Genomic DNA, 20,106 nt, shown 5'->3' with positions numbered 1-20,106 from the left:
ATTCAGAAAGTAGAAACATATCCTAAATGCAGCTCCTTGTTTGAGGATCTATTTTCTACACAATGGGTCGCTCTTTAATGGGAAATTCCTGTACTGTTGATCTGTTCATCATTGTTCAGCAGTGGCAACACCAGGAGAACAAATTATTTATACTGGCTGTGTCCTGTGGGCATGTCTAATTCAGAAAATACTTTAAAACAAAATAATGAAGCTTCCCTGTCTTCTAATTTGGGAAGAATTAAAAGTTACCTTTTTTTTTTTAAATCTCAACTTTTGTATAAATAGATTAGTGATGAGTTAATAAGCAAGACCACATTTAAATATTTTCATTTGTGGTTACTTGCTGACATTCTTAACCTCACCACCTCCACCTGCCCCCCAACACATTCACCTAGGTTACTTTTGCTTTCATTTTTCATGGGGCTTATATGCCAAGGCAGATCCAAGAACTTGGCTCTTCTGACCCAGCTTTGCAAACATGTATTGTGTGGCTGCTTTGTGCAAAGTGCTGTGGGAGCCTTCACGGAAGATACAAAGGTTTCAGATTGCTTCTGCCCTTCAGGAGAGACTGGCTTAATGGGAGAAGTAGACACATATGTAACTGCTCCGGGGCAGGCGATGACAAGGGTCATAATATAGTGCAGACAGAGCCAGGGCCCCCTGTGTAAACATCACTCTAAGACTGAGCCACATACATGGACTCGCCATATTTCTTGTCCAAATTATACACGTTTAACTCGTAACTTACCTGAGTTGGATTAGAATGTGTTTCCTTCAAAGATTCTGAAGTCAAAAGCATACTATGAAAATTAAGGTTTAGCAGAATTTAACTAAAAATACACTGAATAACATCACTTGATTCTTTTAATTTTTATTTGATTTTTAAGTTGCTTTTGAGTTGGTACTATCCAAAGAAATTAGAGAAAACTAGAGTGATATTAAATAAGCCAGACATTTATGTGATGTCTGATATCACATAATCAGTTTATGTGATAAAACCAGAGTTTTATGTTTATGTGAGCACAGTATAGAGGAAACAAATATCCTGAAATTCCCAAGCCAAATTATATTTTAAAATCCATTTTGAGTACAGGCAAAAGAAAAGTATAAACAGCACAGTAGGAAAAAAATAAATAAAACTCTCATAAATACAATGAGGTAGAATGTAAAATACTGAATGGGTTGTTGCTGTTTAATTAAGGTGCCTTATAGTTAAGTAAAACCAATGACCGTTTTTATAGTTATTGGAGGACCAAAGACATTTGAATTAAAAATTTTTAAATGTATTTAAGAGTTGAAATTTAAACAAAATGTTACTTTTGCGTTTTTAAAGAGAGTTCTTTCTTCTACATTAACTCAATCCCAAAGAAAAGAATGAGTGAAAATGAACCAAGTATGCACATTAAACAAAAATAAATGCCACTGAAAATCACTTTAACTTTTGTTTAAAGCTAGTCACAAAACTGACTGTATGATTTGTGTAATAGGTAAACAGTTCAGGTTTACCGACTTTACATGATGACTTGCAATTTTTACTTAAGAAATTCATTCTTCTTTTTTTTAATGTTTTTTTTTTTTATTTATTTCTGAGAGAGAGAGAGAGAGAGACAGCATGAGCAGGGGAGGGTCAGAGAGAGAGGGAGATACAGAATCTGAAACAGGCTCCAGGCTCTGAGCTAGCTGTCAGCACAGAGCCTGACGTGGGGCTCCAACCCACGAACCGTGAGATCATGACCTGAGCCGAAGTCGGACGCTCAACCGACTGAGCCACCCAGGCGCCCCAAGAAATTCATTCTTCTTAAGACAAACTGTAGCTTCACGAAGACATATTACCTAGTTTGCCTCTGCATTTTCATTTGGAAACCTAAAATCGGAAATGAACAGTGCTTCAACCAGTTTTATAGGTGAGAGTAAATTGGGAAGTATCTCAAATAGCGAAATAAGAGAAGTATCACAAAGATACCTAAAAAGGTTTAAGAGTATCACAGGAAATAGTAAGATAATACATCTAAGGGCAAGTAATCTGAAAGAGATACTCAATGGGAGAAAATGCTTAGTAATGCTGAAAGGGAGCCAACGTGCTATCAGACAGCAAAGTAGGTATAAGGTTGCAGTGGGCTTGAAGACCTAGTGCCATTGGGGGAGTCATCTTGTACAGTAAAAAGAGAGGAAGTAGAAATCTCTTACAGACTGACAGTATAAAGAATACATTTGTCCTATACCAACCCCAAAACTTCCAGACACAGCAGTCACCGATGTTTTGAGTAATCTGGAAAACAGAAATTACAGTTTTTAGAATAGAGAAGAATTGACCTCATTAAAAAAAAAGGTTTTAAAAATAAAATGTCTTGGGGCGCCTGGGTGGCTTAGTCGGTTAAGCGTCCGACTTTCGCTTAGGTCATGATCTCGCGGTTCGTGGGTTCGAGCCCCGCATCCGGCTCTGTGCTGACTGCCAGCTCAGAGCCTGGAGCCTGTTTCAGTCTGTGACTCCCTCTCTCTCTGACCCTCCCATGCTCACACTGTCTCTCTCTCTCTCCTAGAAATAAATAAAAAACATTTAAAAAAAATAAAATAAAATGTCTTACCTTTAAGTAGTAAAACAATATGAAGGTATGTGATGGATATAAGCAATTTGTTAAAGGCAAAATTGTTGAGATTAAATTGAGACCGTAGAAGCTGGGAGTAGTGTGAACACTTGAATAGGCAATTCGCAACATCTAGGTCAATTGTGCAGATTATAGTAGAGCATCATAGGGCAGTGCTGGGAGCTGGGTCACTTGAAGTAGGTTTGGAGTCCATGAAGAACTTCGCTAAGTAACAGTGCCAGAATCTATTAGAAACAGCGTGTTCTAACAATGAGGTCGTATTTCTACTGTTGTCTATACCGGTCAGATTCCTCTGCCTCATTGTTTACAATCTGTGGTTCAGTGTTTACAGTCTAGGACCATTTAGATGTCTTTGCCAGGGTACCTTGCCCTTGCTCTTAGCACCTTTTTTGATCTTGGCTTCTAGAATTTCTTTGACTGATTTAACCTCTTATCTCTGCAGCTGGCCTTCTGTTTGATTCCAGAGCACTTCCTTCCCTGTATACACCTGCTATTTCATCTCGGCACTGATCATATTTGTCTCCACCTGTCACTGTCTGCTGCTGGTGACCCACCTTTGCTCTAAATGTTACTATCGTTACTTTTAAGGACACACTAAATCCGATGTTGTATTGGCCTCTCGTACTTAAATTATTGAGGCTCTGTTCCCAGTCGTCTCATCCCTAATCCAACAAATCCACAGCTTTCCAATTAGGCTGGTGGGGACAGCATCTCACTGATCAAAAGGCTGAACTCCTAACCCTCCCTATATCCTATCTTTCACCACTTTGCCTTTTATGTCCCTCCTGTTTCTGTCCGTTTTCTTCTGGTAGCCAAATTCTTACCCTGGTCTTGAGATCTTTCTCTCAAAATATTCTTTTTGTTTCTTGCAACAATACTCGAGTGCTTGTTGATGATGATGATAATACTTAATAAACTGATACCATTGTCTCAGAAACTACTAGTGACTTACAAAACTTCTAACTTAGATTAGATTTGTTTTGATATCTTCTTATTTAAGCTCATATGAAAAAGGAAATTAGATACATTAAGCAAATTTAATAATATTTGCAGCTTCATATTAAAGCCCTAAAAGTTACCTTTTAAAATCAAAAAATTGTTTAGGTCATTGAATTGTTATCTTTTATTGAACTGTCAGTCATTTCTTGAGTTCCATCTCTGTGCCCAGGGGTAGAGCTAGGCCTGCACTGAGGATTAAGTAGACTTTGGCCTTAAAAGCTCACATTCTGGTTATGAGCAGTAATTTCGGTTGAGCGACTGAGAAATCATTCATACATTCAATAAATATTCATTGAGCTCCCAACTCTACCCTAGGCACCGTGCCAGGGAGTGGCATTCACCACGGTAAGACATGTAAGATCACTGGCCACATGATTTTCAATCAGCTGGGGAAACAGATCATTAGACACTAATAAAGTGGGAAGTCGAGAGGTATTGTGTACTCAGGGGCACTTACCCTCGTAGGTGAGCAAGCGGGAACTGGAGGAGGGACGATGGGGCTGACGTTGCAGACGTGGACTGAGAGCCCAGTGTGCTCTCAGAACTGAAAGAAGGTTGCTGGGAATTTACTGCGGATTCAGTTGCGGAATGGTGACTTTGACTGTTCAAGAGAGGAGGAAAGAGGGCTAGTAGCTGGAGAGAGACCTGGGGGTTCTTACAAGCTCATTTAATAGACACAGATATCTGTCTGGAGTTTTGGAAATAAAATCTGGTCCTACCCAAAATCTTGGAAATAATTCTTTTCTCCCTGTTTAGTGCCTTTGGGATATTTTTCTGAATACTTATTAAATTTGTAAGCCAAAAAAGTATTGTGTGTGTGTGTGCGCACGCGCACACACATATAAGTATATATATAAGTGGTAGAACAGTTCTCCTCAGTTACAAATTATTTTTCTAGTGAAAAGATAGTTTTAATCAGAATTACCCTTCTGGTCATTTGTTTGGCACAGACTCTTTTGTTAAGATCCAAAGATGGCAGTTAGAACCCAAATACAGCAATTTTTTTGTTTTAATAAAATTGTGATTGTGCCGTGGCATCAGATTATACCAGAGCAACCTTGCCAAGAAGCAGCAAAATTTGCTTGTCTTTTTTTTTTTTTCTACCAGGGTACATATGTAGTTAAACTCCATTTTTAAAAACAGTGGGTTTTTTTACTATAACTTCTTGCTTATCGCAGGCAAACTCAGTGACCTATTATTTGTTACTTGTATCTGCAGGCCAACAATTTATATTAGGAAGTAAAACTTTTACTATATAGCATTAAAGTTCATCTGATGAATAAACTGATACTGCCTCAGGTTTCAAACTTTGTCTGAGTAAAATAAGTCCTCGTGCAGTTCAGAAACAGTACAGCAGCTGCAGGTCCAGAAGAACGTGTGCTGTTACTCACATAATAAAAGAACCCCCAAAGCCTTATAATTTATAGATTCATAACCACTTCTCATTGAATTTATTCTTCTAAATGGCGCAGGTGCTACTTTGGTGTAAAACATACAACCCTCTTTAGGCAATCTAGAAGAACTCCAAGGTGCTTAATTTTCCCCCACCCCCTTACATTGGGAGCTGGCTGGTGTTAAGGATAAACTCCACACTCGTTTAAAGCTCAAAGGTGTGATTGTTTAAAAACTTAATATTCCTTTTTTATCATTTAAATCTATACGTAATTTCCTACAGACGTGTATTGGATCATTTATTTAGGATTTGGGCAGTTCCTTTGAAGCTCTATTGTTCAGTTATTAGAAAACATTATGATCTTGCCATGTTCTGTACGGGTCTAGATGTTGGTGATATGTTGATGAAGGCACAAAAGTCCCTGCCCCCATGGAAACTCACAGTCTGGTGCAATTGATATTTTGGTGGATTTTGTAAGCACCCTTGCCTATTCGGCTTTCACAGAACTTCTGGTCTGATGAAATCTAGGCGACTATTTCAAGTTCTGTCTTTTAAAGTCCTCTCCCTTTAAAACGATGGCATGAGTGTATTGCTTCAGAGGTGGCGGTGACTATCGTGAATAGCGAACATTCCAAGAAATTAAGCTGGTAACCAAAAGTAGGATTAAACAGAGTGCATTGTTAAGCACATTTATTCTAGGTTTCAACTCTAGGGTATTAGTCGTTGGCACTATTTCATTAATAAAGCAGCATTTTCACCAACTTTTGTAAGAGGATAAACAATTTTCCAGTAGATCATCAGTGGCTAATATGAATTCTACAGTAAAGTACTCAGCTCCAGATCATAATAACAATTACTGCCCCCCCCCCATAATAACAGTTTATACTTAGGTGCCAAGTACTCTTTTAAGAGCTTTACATAAATTGACTAGTCTAATCCTCGAAATAATGCTTTGAGGTAGATACTATTATTATACCTCTGTATTACATACGTGGAAGATCAGATTAAGTAACTTGCCCACGGTTACAAAGCTAGCAAGAGGCAAGGCTGAGATGAGATCCCAGGCAGTCTGGCTCTCAGCTCTGTGCTCTCCAGCTTCTCAGGCTTAAATATATGCTTTCTCATTCCCCTTCTTGCTTTTTTTGTGTCCTAGTAATTTGCTTTCTCTCAGATACGTAAATATTGACTTGAGTAGCGTACACACCGTGCTCTCAAAGTGAACCTGCTGATTTTTTTTTATTAGGGTTTTTTTCTATGTTCATAGCTATCCTGTGTTAAAAAGACTTTTTAAAAAAATTGTAAGTCCAGCAGATAGTAACCTGGAAGTTCATTTGTTTTGGTTCTTTATGGTTTTGCTTGTTTATTGGTTTATTAATGTGTTTTTTTAATACCTAGTACCCTGGCAGATTTATCACATTTTAAAATGAAAATTTAGTCAACTTCATGGCATACAAAACTTTATTTTTCTGTACCTCTGGAGAACAGGGGGGACAGAAAAGCACTCCTTGTTTTCCCATAAAGAGACAGAGCACAGTTTTGTCAACCTCATGTTCAGCTCACTGCAGTATTTTGGGTTACTTTTTATCTCTTTGGGTTTCCTGCTGGAGCAAGTATTTCTGCCATCCTGACTCTACACTCTATTGAATGTGCCTGTGCTGTTTGGCCCCTGGACCCCCTCCTCCCCTGCCTTGTGTTTCTGCTCCCCCTCCCAGGTCAGCTGGTGGCAGCTTCTGTGACAGGGCCTGTGTCCTCCTCGCAATCCGGAGGACTTGCTGCCTTCAGTGGGTCGGCTTCACTTTCTTTGCTGTCTGGTTAATGATTTACACTCCTTCAAGCCAAGTTGTGTGTGTGTGTGTGTGTGTGTGTGTGTGTCTTAGTTACACTGCTCAATGCTCAGGCCTAAGACGGTGCTAGATACATACTAGGGGGTTGATACTTGTTGAATGAAGGCACATTTATATTCTAATACTGTATTGTATTTAATAGTTTGTGCATGTATTTGTCCTTCCCCTTCTCCTCTCACTCCTCTTTGCATTTTCCCTGGTGTTTATAACATATTAGGTAGATCAGTAAATGTCCGTCTCTGTGGCACTGGATAGGGATGATTAAAGGGAGGGACGATAATGGATACAACTAAAAGGACCAGTGCACTAGAAATTTTAGAACTCTGAATCGAGGAAAGAACAGAAGCACCAAGACCAGATGTCCCCTTTCATTCATCTGTCCGGACGTTTAGCTTTTTTGCATGTCTGCATTTTGCACAGATACTCGTTTGTCTTTGAGGGTAACACGGTAAGGGAGTAGTTCTAGAGATGGAAGCCTCAGTAAAAACTCTGTAAATCCGCTTCTATCAATTACGGAGACCTTGGTGGCATCAACTTATATAAGCAGAAATCTCAAAAAAAAAAAAAGTGCTTTTTAAGATACAGTGAACTTTAAGTATCCTATGTTAAGTTTTAAATGGAGTCATGGAAACAAGGACCTCAGGAATAATATACAAGTTTATTACCTACCGTTGGAAGCCAGAGGACTTGAAGATACTTACTCTCTTCTCTTCACATGCCTCAGAAAACCTGCCTCATTCACAGGATGGTTTCCTACAAATCATATGATGCCTTCACCCATCAAACGCTTGTAGAGTGTGCACTCTGTACCCAGGTAGTTGTCTCGGTGGCCTCCTGACCTTGGCCAATCAAATTTATTTTGGAGTGTTGTTTTTTGTTTCCATAAAGAATGGAGGGAGGCGGAGAGGGACCGAGGGAGACATATTTACACGGAGGAATCAGCATGTCCGAAGACAGAGTTCTGACAGCACAGCATTGTTCTAGAAATGGTAGAGCATGTTCATGGTGATCAGAACATAGGGTCCAGGAGAAGAGGAAAGAAATTGCCATGGGCCTCGGGGAAGCAGAGCTATGTGGATGAAGGTGGATATTGAGAGCTGTTGGGGACTTCAAACCTATCAGCACAGTCCTCATACTTTCCGCTGGTCTCCTGCCCACCAGCATTCCTCTTACTGTGCTGATTAACTCTGGTACAGATTTATGATTTTCATCCTTAGCTCAGCGCTCAGAATGACTTTTTTCCTCTTAAAAAAATTTTTTTTTCTGAACATTTATTCGTTTTTGAGAGACAGAGACAGAGGGTGAGTAGGGGAGGGGCAGAGAGAGAGGGAGACACAGAATCCAAAGCAGGCTCCAGGCTCTGAGCTGTCAGCACAGAACCTGACACAGGGCTCCAACCCACGAACCAGGAGATCATGACCTGAGCCCGTCAGGCGTTTAACCGACTGACACACGTAGGCATCCCTCTTTTTTTTTTTTTTTTTTTTTAAATTTTCCAACCTGTTTTTAATGAGCTGCATTTTTTATTATCCATCGTGAGTATTCTGAACTGGAATAACTTTTCTCAGGAACCTCAGCTCTCTTGACCCTTTCCTTTTAAAGTAATGATTAATTGCCCTTGTCATTTATCTGAGGACATAGGTAATATCTGGCATGTGCTCCCTCAGCCTGCCTCGTCTTCACATCCAGACTTGCCTTCACCTCCAGCCATCCTTACAGTGTTTCTGCCTCAGAGGGAAGTATGTGTTCACTTTTTTCAGCACTGACTCCTCCCCCAGTGCTCTTGAGCTTGCCTTGGAATCTTTATTTCTTCCTTATTACAGGCTCTTTCCTTCTAGCTCATTAATACTCTTGGATGTCTCCTAGCCTTGAAACTCCATTCTTGGACTTTTCTTGTTTTCTCAAGAAGTCTTTTGTTTCTTATTTAAGCAAGGAAGGTGGTCTGAGTATTGAGAAAGATTACCTGGCAGTGAGGTGGAGGAGGAAGTCAAGGAAAGCAGAAATTTGAGAAAAGATCAATTACGAGGGTGTTGAAAATAGAGTGGTGACCGTGGGGAGGAGTGGTCAAATCTGAGAGGTATCGAGGAGGTTGAATTGACTAGACTTAAAATAGATAGGAGATTCAAGGGAGATGGAGAAACCCCTGATAACCACCAGGAGTGGGGGTGAATACAGAAGGAGGAGCATGTTTTACGGAGAAGATAATGCATTCTCTCTTGGAAGTGTTGGGGTGAAGTGCCCTTCGTCCAATTGGAGAAATTGAGTAGGCAATGGGAAGTATGGGAAGTATGATCTGTAGCTCAAGAAAAATGTTGGTTCTTTAGGAACAACATTGGTAGTCAAAGACATATTGATATATCTTGAGGTATAGTGTTGAGTGAGACCCCCCCAAGAGATGGAGTAAGAAGAAAATAACCTTGGGGAATAACAGAGGAGGTAAAATAAGAGGAACCCATGAAGGAAACAGAGAACAAATGGCCAGAGAGAAAGGAGGATGAATAGTGGTATGTGTGTGTGCTTGTGTGTGTGTGTACATGCACGTGTACACTGGCGCCTTGTGTAATTTTTGTTAGATTTTTTTTTTTTAGGTCCTTGAAGACGAGGATGATAGGTATTTCCTTATCAAAATTGTGTAGACTCAATCAGTATCTAATACATCCCATTATTGATAGAGTCAGCACTTGGTAAGAACTTCCTTTGCCTGAAATCACATATTGCTAGGGTTTCTAGAAAGAATGCATTTGTTACATAGATAGTTTGGAAAGGTAAAATGTCAAGAGGAGACACATGGAAAAGTTGGTGACTAGTGTGTTCAGGGCACAATTGCTGCAGCAGTCAGAGGATGTTATTTTCAACAGCAACTTGTTTGTTGATGGAGATGATACTGATTGCTGACTTGTGTTAGAAATTGTTGTTAGCTTCATGCCAGCAGTTTTGCCACCAAAGCGGAAGTTCACAAATCTGAACATTTTTGTTTTTAATCTCCATATTGGGTCATATTTGCATTCCATTGCAACACTCTACTGATGAGTCAAAATTAAAAGCTGTTTGAAACTAGATTATATCCTGAGTTTTCTGCAAAAAGATCTTTTTAGGGGCAGGGATAGAAATTTACAGCAATCCAAGAGTTCATCCACAAGCCACTAACAACTTAGGTTGGCCTTGTATTATTCGGAGCCCACTTTGGGTCTCCATGTGAGGTAGGGAGGAAGTGGGCAGTGCCTCAGGAGCTCTGCAGGAGGGCCTCCTGGAGGTGTGCAAAGAAGGTCTTAAAACTTCATTTACAAATTATCTCTGTCTCCTCCTTAAGGAAAAACTGCCTAGAGGCTCCTGGGTGAGTGGCTCAGTCAATTAAGCCAACTTCGGTTCAGGTCATGATCTCAGTTTGTGAGTTCGAGCCCTGTGTCGGGCTCAGTGCTGACAGTTCAGAGCCTGGAGCCTGCTTCGGATTCTGTGTCTTCCTCTCTCTCTGCCTCTCCCCTGTTCGTGTGCTCGCTCGCTCTCTCTCTCTCTCTCTCTCTCCCCCTCTCTGAAATAATGAATAAACTTAAGAAAAAACAACTGTCAATTTTTCTGTTTTTGAATGTTCATTAGAGATCAGTCCAGTGCTCCATGTTTGCAAATAAATTATATAATGATAGAATATAGAGGAGGAATGCTCAAACATTTTTAAGTTGGTGTTTGATTGGGAATAGACTCTGGAGACCTCAACTTTAAATCCTAGATACCATTTGAATGCTGTGGGTAAATTGGGAACATTTAGAAGTTTCTTAACAAAATTCTGTCAATAATTTTAGCTATTATCAGAGTCCAAGTGTTCTACTTGCAAATGCAGATGTGTGTGACTTGACCTTAATTCCACAGTATGGATTTTAACTGAGAGCATTAAAAGGCAAGTTCAAACCCATTTGTTGCCCTTTCTGTGAGCATGCCGCAGTTTCTCATGAACTACCTAGTGCCCCTTTGCGCACGGTGTGTTCTTTACAGCCACGCTTTAGTCACAGGCAGTTTAAGCTGTTCAATAGTATCTCGCTTTAAAAGGTAGGCTGATGGCGTTTCTATCTTCTGGTACATCTGGTAAGTTAATATATACAGTCTCTGTGAGTATCCTGCAGGGACCTGTTTTTACATGCATACAGGGACGTTTATGCAGAAATCAAAGGCCATGAATCAGAAGAACACAACTCTTGTTTCCAGTGTACTGGAGGCTTAAAAAAATTGGCTTTGAAAAATTGAAAGTAGTGTGGTTTGTTTTTATTGTGGAACCGATCAGGAAGAACAATTTACAGTCATTGCCATTCTTCACAGCTGAATGGAGTAGAGGTGCCCGCCTCGTGAAATGGAGCAGCTGTGCCCGTTTTCTCTGGGCTCACAAAAACATTTGCTTTTTAATCGAGAACTTTGGATGGTGGGGTACAGTTTGTTTTCATGATGGAAGTGGTCAGTTGTGCCTTACCAGACAGCTGTAGTGTAATTAAGAAAAACTGTGTGAAAGTGGATTAAATATAACAGAAGAAGCCTTTAAAAAAGGGGGGGATTCACCTTAAATTTATTCACTTTAATCCTTAAAAAGCAGAAATACCACTATAATTCTGGCCTACAAGATTTTACTATTTCACAATATCACTTAGCCCTAGCAGATGGAATATACCCTACTACAGAAAAATTGTTTGCTTTTGTGACCATTGCAAACTAAAAAGTAGGGGTTTTAAGATGATTTAGCTTGTGAGAGATCTACTTTCTAAATAATGCTTAAAATCAGGAACCATACAATTATGTTTATGTTGACTTTAATGCATTATGCAAGTTAGTAAACTACTTTTGTAGAGAAAGTGTTTTAGGCTCATGTTGTATACAAACGGAACATGAGGAGAATTAGCCATTTTTCATGACCAGAAACTATGAGAGATGAAAATCAGTTTCCTCCATAAATTTTTAACTGAATTAGTTAAATAATAATGAAGTAATCTGGTGAAGTGTTGATTTGTTGTAGTTAAATGTGGAACATTAGGCTGTCAATTGGCTTTGAAAAGCATACACTTATTTTATGCAGCAGACTTTGAAATAAGAATAGAAATGCCTTAATTTGCATCATAGTCTACAGTAGCAAAATAACAGTTACAAGGCCAGAGGAAACTGAATTAAAAAAAAACTGTGCTCACAAATAAGATTTGTACAAGACATCCATTGGTCATAAGTTTTTATATTGATTGCCCAACATGTTAAACAAATCACCCTAGGCAAAATAAAAGGTTCAGGTTTGCTCTGAGCATTTATCCTATAGTGATGATTTTGTATGGGAGAGTCTCAGGTTTTATGTCAGTGAAGGGATTCTGGAAGGCCACAGAAAAGGAGGGGAGAGGGTAGGGAGTTCCAGCCCAAAAGCTCTAAACTGTTTCCAGTCTTCAAGTCCTTATCCTGGGCATTCTCAGAGGAGGACTGTACACTGGCTATTTTTGCGAAGAATCCCAACTGTCTCTTCCCTACTCTTCACTGGCAGTTATCTCCTGATTCCTTGTGTCTTTCTTCACCAAAAGCTCTAAAATAACTCAGAGTCAGACTTGAGTTTATTCTAAATGTCAAACCGTGGCCGCAGCTAGCTAGTTTTTCTATTTGTAAATTGAGCCCTCACCTGCACCAAACTCTTCTTCAGCCTCCTGCCTCTGTAGAGCATGGGCAAAGTTGAGTTCAGGAAGACGAATGAAGGAGAGTATGGGGTGGATTGGAAAGGGAGAATAGCCATAAAGAAACTCTGAGGCCAAGTTTTAAAGTAAGAATGGAAATGAGAGCCTTGAAGGTAGCAGTGTGATGCAGTGAAGAAATATTACTGGAAATTCTGATCACTGGAATTAGAATCGAAAGATCTGGATTTAAGTCCAAGCTAGCCGAGCATTTTGGGGAAGTCCTCCCAGCATCTATTTCTTCATGGAAGGTGGAATTGTAATACCTGTTCTACATATCAAACAGGTTGTGAGTCTTAGGAAAGAAAGAAGGGGAGGGAGGGAGGGAAGACGGGGGAAGAGAGAGAGAGAGAGAGTCAGTTGTGGGGAAGTCCTATAGTGTAGTTATGGAACCATTGGCTCATTTGTATCTTTTTTTGAGGGCTGGGGATGGGGAAGAACTCTTGGCAGCAAGGAAGGAGAATGCAGCAAACATTAAATTTGACGAACATTGATTCTTGCCCTGAGTGTTCTCCGCGCTCTTTAGAATCCCATTATTTATCTCTGCTTGACCCCCAACCCACCACTTCCCCCACAATGCCAATCCCAAACCCTTTCACCCCCCTCAAGTCCCCGCCTAGCCTCCCCCCCTCAGTCTCCATAGAAAAACTCCTTTTCTACTCTGCCACGAGGGCTGAGCAAGGCCCTTGAACTTCCCTTTCCTACCTTCTTGAAGTATCCCTGTCTTTATCCATTCTCGTTTTCTATTGCCTCCATGCAAAAGGAAAACTGTGTTGTTGATACATTCTCATCTTGCCTCCTCCCAAACTTTGCTTCACCAATTATCTCCTTTCTCTTGTTCTTTCACCTCTCCCTACCTGGTTCTTCTCCATAGTCCAGAGACCCAGAGTTCAGTGTCCTATGTGGGTTTTTTTTGTTTTTTGTTTTTTATTTTTTAATTTTCAAGAATGAAACTTTTAAGAGTGATTTTAGTATTTTCTATCTTCGCCATCCATATTTTCTTTTTATACCATTTAGTCTGGTTTCTGTCTGTTGCATATTGAAATTTGTGTCTCAAAGTCTACTAGTGATCTCATGCTGAGATCCAGTGACCATTACTCTATGTTTGCTTCCACTGGTCTCCGAGCGAACTTCCATGACCACTTTCACAACCTCACCTCTCCTAATTATAGCCCTCACCCTCTGACTTCTCTGTGTCAGTATATTCCTTGTTCTCTTCATTGACTGCTTTTCTCTTTTCCTCAGTCTCTAAGGGTAGATGTTCCCTAGAATGCTCTATAAAGCTCACACAGTTTAGAAAAATTAATTCAAATTACATAGGAGACCTAAATATAAAATCTAAATCTATAAAACTGATAACAGCATAGGTGGAAATCTTTGTGTCCTTTGGATAAAGATTTTTCAGATATAACACAAAAAGCATGATCCAGAAAAGAGAAAATATTGATGAATTGGACCTCATTAAGGTAAATATTCTGACTTTAGAGAGGCATTGTCAAGAAGATGAAAAAAGTGGGGCGCCTGGGTGGCTTAGTCAGTTAAGCGTCCGACTTTCGCTTAGGTCATGATCTCGCGGTTCGTGGGTTCGGGCCCCGCGTCGGGCTCTGTGCTGACAGCCAGCTCAGAGCTTGGAGCCTGTTTCAGTCTGTGACTCCCTCTCTTTCTGACCCTCCCCTGCTCATGCTGTCTCTCTCTCTCCTAGAAATAAATAAAAACATTAAAAAAAAAAAAGATGAAAAAAGCCTCAGATTGGGAGAAAATATTTACAAAACACTTATCTCATAAAAGACTTGTATCCAGAATATAAAGAACTGTCAAAACTGCAAAGAAGCAAACAGCCTCATTTTTAAAAAATGGGCAAAAGATTTGAATAGATACTTCATCAAAGAAGATCTATGAACAGCAAATAAGCCCATGAAAAGATGCTTAACATCATCCGTTATTAGAGAAATGTGAATTAAAACCACAATGAGCCACCACTACACCCATTGGAATGGCTAAGATCACAATTACTGACTGTACCAAATGCTGGGAGGATGTAGAAGAATGGGAACTTGGATATATTATTACTGGTAGGAAGGTGAAATGGTACAGCCATTTTGGATGTTTGGCAGGTTATTAAAAAGCTAAACAGAGACCTACCATATGACCCAGCCATTCCACTCCAAGGTTTTTACTGCATGCTGTATGATTCCCTTTGTATTAAAATCTAGAAAATCTAGTGATAGAAAGCAGAGTTGTTGCTTGTGGATGGGAATGTGGTGTAGGAGGAATGGATTGCAAAGGAGCATGGGGAAGTTTTTGGGAGTGATGGATATATTCATTATGTTGACTGTGATGATGCTTTCACAAATGTATACATATGTCAAAACTGATCAAGTTTGACACTTGAAAATGTGCAGTCTGTTATACATTAATTATACCATAATAAAACTGTAAAAAAATTCATCGAACTATACACTAAAAAAGATGAATATTACAACATGTAAATTATCCCTCAATAACCCTGGCTTTAAAAAAAAAAAGCATATAGGAAAATGAAATATGGGGATTGAGGTTGTTAAAATAATTAAAAGGCAATCTGAAAAGATTACATACCATATGATTCCATTTATACAATATTCTCCAATGACAAAGTTATAGAGATGGAGAACAGATTAGTGGTTGGTTGCCAGGCTTTAGGGTTGGTAGTAATGGGCGGAAGCATGGTGAAGGATAAATGAGAGTTTTCAATACTATTTATGCAGCTGTATAATACGTAACTAAAAACTCCACAATTATCCCAAAATAAAAAGTTTGTTTTTTCAAAAAGAAAGCCTATTAGATATTTTTGTATTCTCTGATGGGAAACCATCAATTTTTTATATGTTAAATATGTAATATTTGTCATACAGACACTAGAAATGGATTTCATTGAGATGATTACAACTTAATGTTGCATTGTTGTAGATAGAAAACATAGCTAGAATCATCTTCCAATTTCTAGTTCCCCATCTAAACACTGAATACCTTAATTTTTTCCTCAGACATTCTTAAATTGTTCTGACTAGATAATACATAGAAATGGTTCAAAATATATAGAGATGCAGTGAAAATTCTGCAAAATCTGTCTTACACTACAGAGTTCACATACTTCCCCAAAAGTAAACGACTATTAATTCCTTGTGTCTTCTTCCAGAATTTATATGTTCCAAGCAAATGCAAATATGCTTTTTTACTCTCCTCCCTGCTTTTACCCAAAAGATAGTTTACTATATTGAATTGTTTACATTTTCCACTTAAAAGTGTATGTTAAATTTCCAAGGTAGTACACAGAGAGTCTCTTAATGCTTTTTCTTTTGACAGTTGTGTAATAGTCCATTACGTATTTAAATACAGATCTTCCATACATACATATAGACAGAGACAATTGTGTAATACTCCATTATATATATATAATATAGATTATATATATAATACATACATACATACATATACACATAATACATAAATACTAGGTTATTTCCAGACTCCCACTTCTGTAAACAGTACTGCAGGGAATATTTACACATAGGTCATTTTCTACATATGTCATTTCCTACTTGAACAAATGCATGTGAATGCATGAAATTGCCCATCCTGACTTTTTAATCTAGAAAAAGTTTTACACAGTTCAATCTAGTATCTGTAGAATGTATTTTCAGATGTGTAGTTATTGGAGACCAAGTGTTTAGTGTCTTTTGGATTTTCTGCTCTACTACCAGATGTGCATGATCACTTAAATGCCTAAGAAGGGCATGGGGATGCATTGTGTAAATGTTGTGTTCACTATAGCTAAGGGGAAAAATGCCAATGCACATACTGGGATATTTCTCAAAGTCCTTTGCCAGTGACTTCATTCAGTGACATGTGTAATTCTTACCCTGGTTCAACTCTGTTAGGCTTCCTTGCCTGTTGAGGAAAGCCTTTGCTTTCTCCATATTGACAGACCTAAGACTAGAGCTCTGAGCCCTTTATCTTTCCCAAGGGGGAGTTGCCCAAAATATCTTCTTATCTACTCTCAGTGCGTAAGCGTCCATTGGTTCTCCCAATTATTGCAGCTTTGATATTAATTAGGTCTTAGGTGCTAAATTAGATTCTCTGAAAGAGGCTGACTTTTTGTACACAAGACAGATAGATGGGGTGTGCCCTTGTACATAATGAGCCAACCAGTTGGAGTCTTGGCTTCGGCAACACTGGTTGGTTGTGTGTGTTTGTATGAGAGAGAGAAAGTAAATATAGCAAAATTTAACAACTGGTTAATATAGGTGAAGGGGAATAATATAGGATGTCTCTTGTGCTATTCTTCCAAATTTTCTATAGATTTAACTTTTTTTAATAAAAATTTGAGAGAAAGGATATCCTTTGCTGAAATTATTTACTGTGAATTAGGGACTGCTTCATTACCTATTTATGTTCTTGGTTTTTGTTTTTGCTATTTCTAAATCTGAAGACATCTTAGAAACTTTGCCTCCAGATTAAAAAAAAAAATCAATGATGATAGCAATTTATAATTGTTGAGGGTTTCTTCTGTGCCTCATGTTGGGCTAAGCATTTTATGTGGATGATCTCATTTAAGCCTCTTATCAATCTATTATTGTCTTCCTCATTTTTCAGATGAGGCCACTCAGACACAGCGAGGTTAAGTAACTTGTCTCAAATTACACAACTGACATGGAGTAGAAATGCTCCTTGCCACCACACCTGCTGTCACTATACTTGACCTGGTCTTTATTTTAGCCTGAAGTATTCTGAATTGAGAGATTGATTATCATCTGGTTAAAACTCTTCTAACAATTTCCTAATCCAGATAATATGATAATCTGAAGGCTTCATGAAAGAATACAAGTGGCTATACACAGAGGGGAAAATTGTCAAGTTTCTTGACATGCTAATAATTTGCAAAGCTCTATGAAAAAGAACTCTTTTGTGTATTTTGTGTCCCTATTGCAGTCAAGCTCTTTTTACCCCTTTTCTGAGTTAGCTTCTTATGTATAAAATTATCAGCCTGTGAAGAGGCATTAGTTGGTTCTTTTTCAGTATATTTACTGTACCTTTCCCTCTCTATTGACTCTTTTCTATCAGAATTTAACCACTTTCCCTTTTTATTCTGCACAGCCTCTGGCCATCACCATCTCTTCTCCAAGCCAAGCTTTCCTAACAAATGATTCTTATAAAGATACCATAGGGATCTTTCCCTGTTTTCTACCAGCTCCTCTACCCAGCCCCATCTTAAGCCCCCTACTGCGGGTTTCCTTGTAGGAATTTTTCTGTGCTGTTCTTTTATTCACACTACTGAACCTACATTTCATGCACAGTTTTATAGCCTGATTTTCTTCCTACTTTAATATTGGGGAAATTTTTTCAGGTCATTAATTTTGAAACCTTTTTTATTGACAAATAGCATACATACAGAAATGTACACATTTTAATTTCAGTGATTTTTCATACAATTTCATTAGCTTCTAGATCACAAAATAGAAATTACAGAGTTCTAGGGGCACCTGGGTGGCTCAGCCGGTTAAGTGTCCAACTTCAGCTCAGGTCATGATCTCACAGTTCGTGAGTTCAAGCCCCGTGTCGGGCTCTGTGCTGACAGCTAGCTCAGAGCCTGGAGCCTATTTCAGATTCTGTGTCTCCCTCTCTCTCTGACACTCCCCTGCTCACGCTGCCTCTCTCTCTCTCAGAAATAAATAAAACATTACAAAAAAAAAAATTAAAAACAAAAAAAGAAATTACAGAGTTCTAGAACCTCCACCAAATTCCCCTTCAGTCATTTTATCCAGCTTCCCAAAGTTATTCTGACTTCTTAAAGCAGAGATTGTTTTATGTGTATGAAATGCATATATACACAGTCATACTTGTATACTTTTTGTTTCTTGTTCTTCCACTAAAAAATACTGTTTGTGAGATTCACCCACATTATATGCAATTATTGTAGTTGATTATTCTCATTGTTAAATAATCTTCTATTGTATGAACATATATTAATGTTTTTAAACATAATGGCTATATATTATTCCATTGTACAGATATACCATAATTTATTAATTCTCCTATTTTTCCCGGTTTTTACTATTGTAAATAACCCTATATTAAACATCTTTGAATAAATATTTAAACTAATGCCTGACCACTCCTTAGAATATATTCTAAAAGTGCATTTACTAAGAGTATATAAACTCTTTAAGAATTCTTAGTACATATTGCCAGACTGCTTTCTGGAAAGAGATTACCAGTTTACTTTTCTGGTGACACAGTACCTGACACCTAGCTATTCAGTAAAATTTCATTGACATGAACTGAATGTACTAAAGTTTTCTATATCCTAGGATCCATTTCTGAGTTTTCTGTGTCACTGATCTGTCTTCTTTCTAGTTTATTTTTTAATTAATTTAGATTTTTGAAAGTATAATAGTATACAGGGCACAAATTCTCTCCCTAAATCTGTTAAAAATTATTTGATTTGTTCTTGCGTTTTAAATTTTTATTAGTACAGCTTTAAAATACATACATTGCCAACTTAAGTGGGAAAAATGAGGATTTCACTGGAATTACCTTCCTGGTATTTCTAAAATTTATGTAGCAAGAATTGACATATTTATATGTCATAGGATTTATATAATCCTATCCAGGGATGGTTCTCCATTTATTCAAGTGTTTTTATTAAACCCTCCTCAGTAAAGTTTTGTAGTTTATTCACATGGGCCCTAGAATTCAAAAAAATTTATTTCCATGTGTATTTTGTGGCTGCTGGGAATTGGATAATTTCATTATATTTTATATATTATATATATATATAGTTATTTGCAAGCTTTAGAGCTTTATATATTTATTTTGTATTTATCCTCCTTATTGAGCTCTTATTAATGCTAACAGTTTTTGTTTTGAGTTTGCTACCATTTATGCTTTGGGGTTTGTGACCATATCATTTCTAAATTTGGATAGGGAGAATTGATATCTGGGATAAAGATAGAGAAAAACAGTAACCTGGAAAACTGTTTTAAAAATAGAGTTGTAGAATTCTGATCATTTGTAAACTCCATGTTTCTCCTGCATTGCGGTGCTGTCTCAGCCAAATCCAAACCATCTTCTCTAGCCTTATATTTTGAATGAAGAAGCAAGTCACAGAGTTTGAAATTTTTAAATATGAAAATAGTCTATCGTTACATTAGGTAAATCACTCCTACAAAGAAAACCCTGTCATTTTGTGCTACTCTAAATTTACTTTTTTCCATTCTCTCTTTTTTTAAACTTCCCTTTTCTTACTTGTTCTCTATTTTCCTTCTCTGTTTCTTTTTAGGAATATAGTAATTTGGGAAGAAACTTTTTAAATACTAATGGAAAATAAATTTCAGAGTAAGGGAAAAAAGAAAATCTTTCAGTTTTATTCTCTAATTTCCCCCCCCATATTCTCCTATATCTTTCTGTTCTTCTGATTATTTCCCATAATTCTCTATTTCCTTATATACCACTTATTTACTTGAAAGCTTTACACATATGTACATGTGAGATATACATGTTTGTGTTACATATTTTGTATCACCGTCTCAGAGGTAAGAAAA

General features: G+C 38.0%; 1 protein-coding gene and 1 long non-coding RNA gene across 5 annotated transcripts in view; one reads left to right on the top strand and one right to left on the bottom strand.

Moving 5' to 3' along the window:
* UMAD1 (UBAP1-MVB12-associated (UMA) domain containing 1) overlaps positions 1-20,106 on the top strand; it is a 221,675-nt gene that overhangs the window by 109,353 nt on the left and 92,216 nt on the right. The gene's annotated exons all lie outside the window — the stretch shown is intronic.
* Positions 1,736-20,106, bottom strand: part of LOC120248470 — a 201,602-nt gene continuing 183,231 nt past the window's right edge. For all 3 annotated transcript variants that reach the window (XR_005532580.1, XR_005532581.1, XR_005532582.1), the window contains exons 4-6: positions 4,063-4,206; positions 2,227-2,269; positions 1,736-1,864 (exon numbers count right to left, since the gene is read on the bottom strand). This is a non-coding gene — a long non-coding RNA (uncharacterized LOC120248470). The remainder of the gene's footprint in view (positions 1,865-2,226; positions 2,270-4,062; positions 4,207-20,106) is intronic.

This window comes from Hyaena hyaena, unplaced genomic scaffold (assembly GCF_003009895.1).
Source record: "Hyaena hyaena isolate Hyena2069 unplaced genomic scaffold, ASM300989v1 scaffold_590, whole genome shotgun sequence".
Classification (NCBI taxonomy): domain Eukaryota; kingdom Metazoa; phylum Chordata; class Mammalia; order Carnivora; family Hyaenidae; genus Hyaena; species Hyaena hyaena.
Note: the sequence above shows the minus strand (reverse complement) of the source record. Positions and strands in the feature narration are given on the sequence as shown.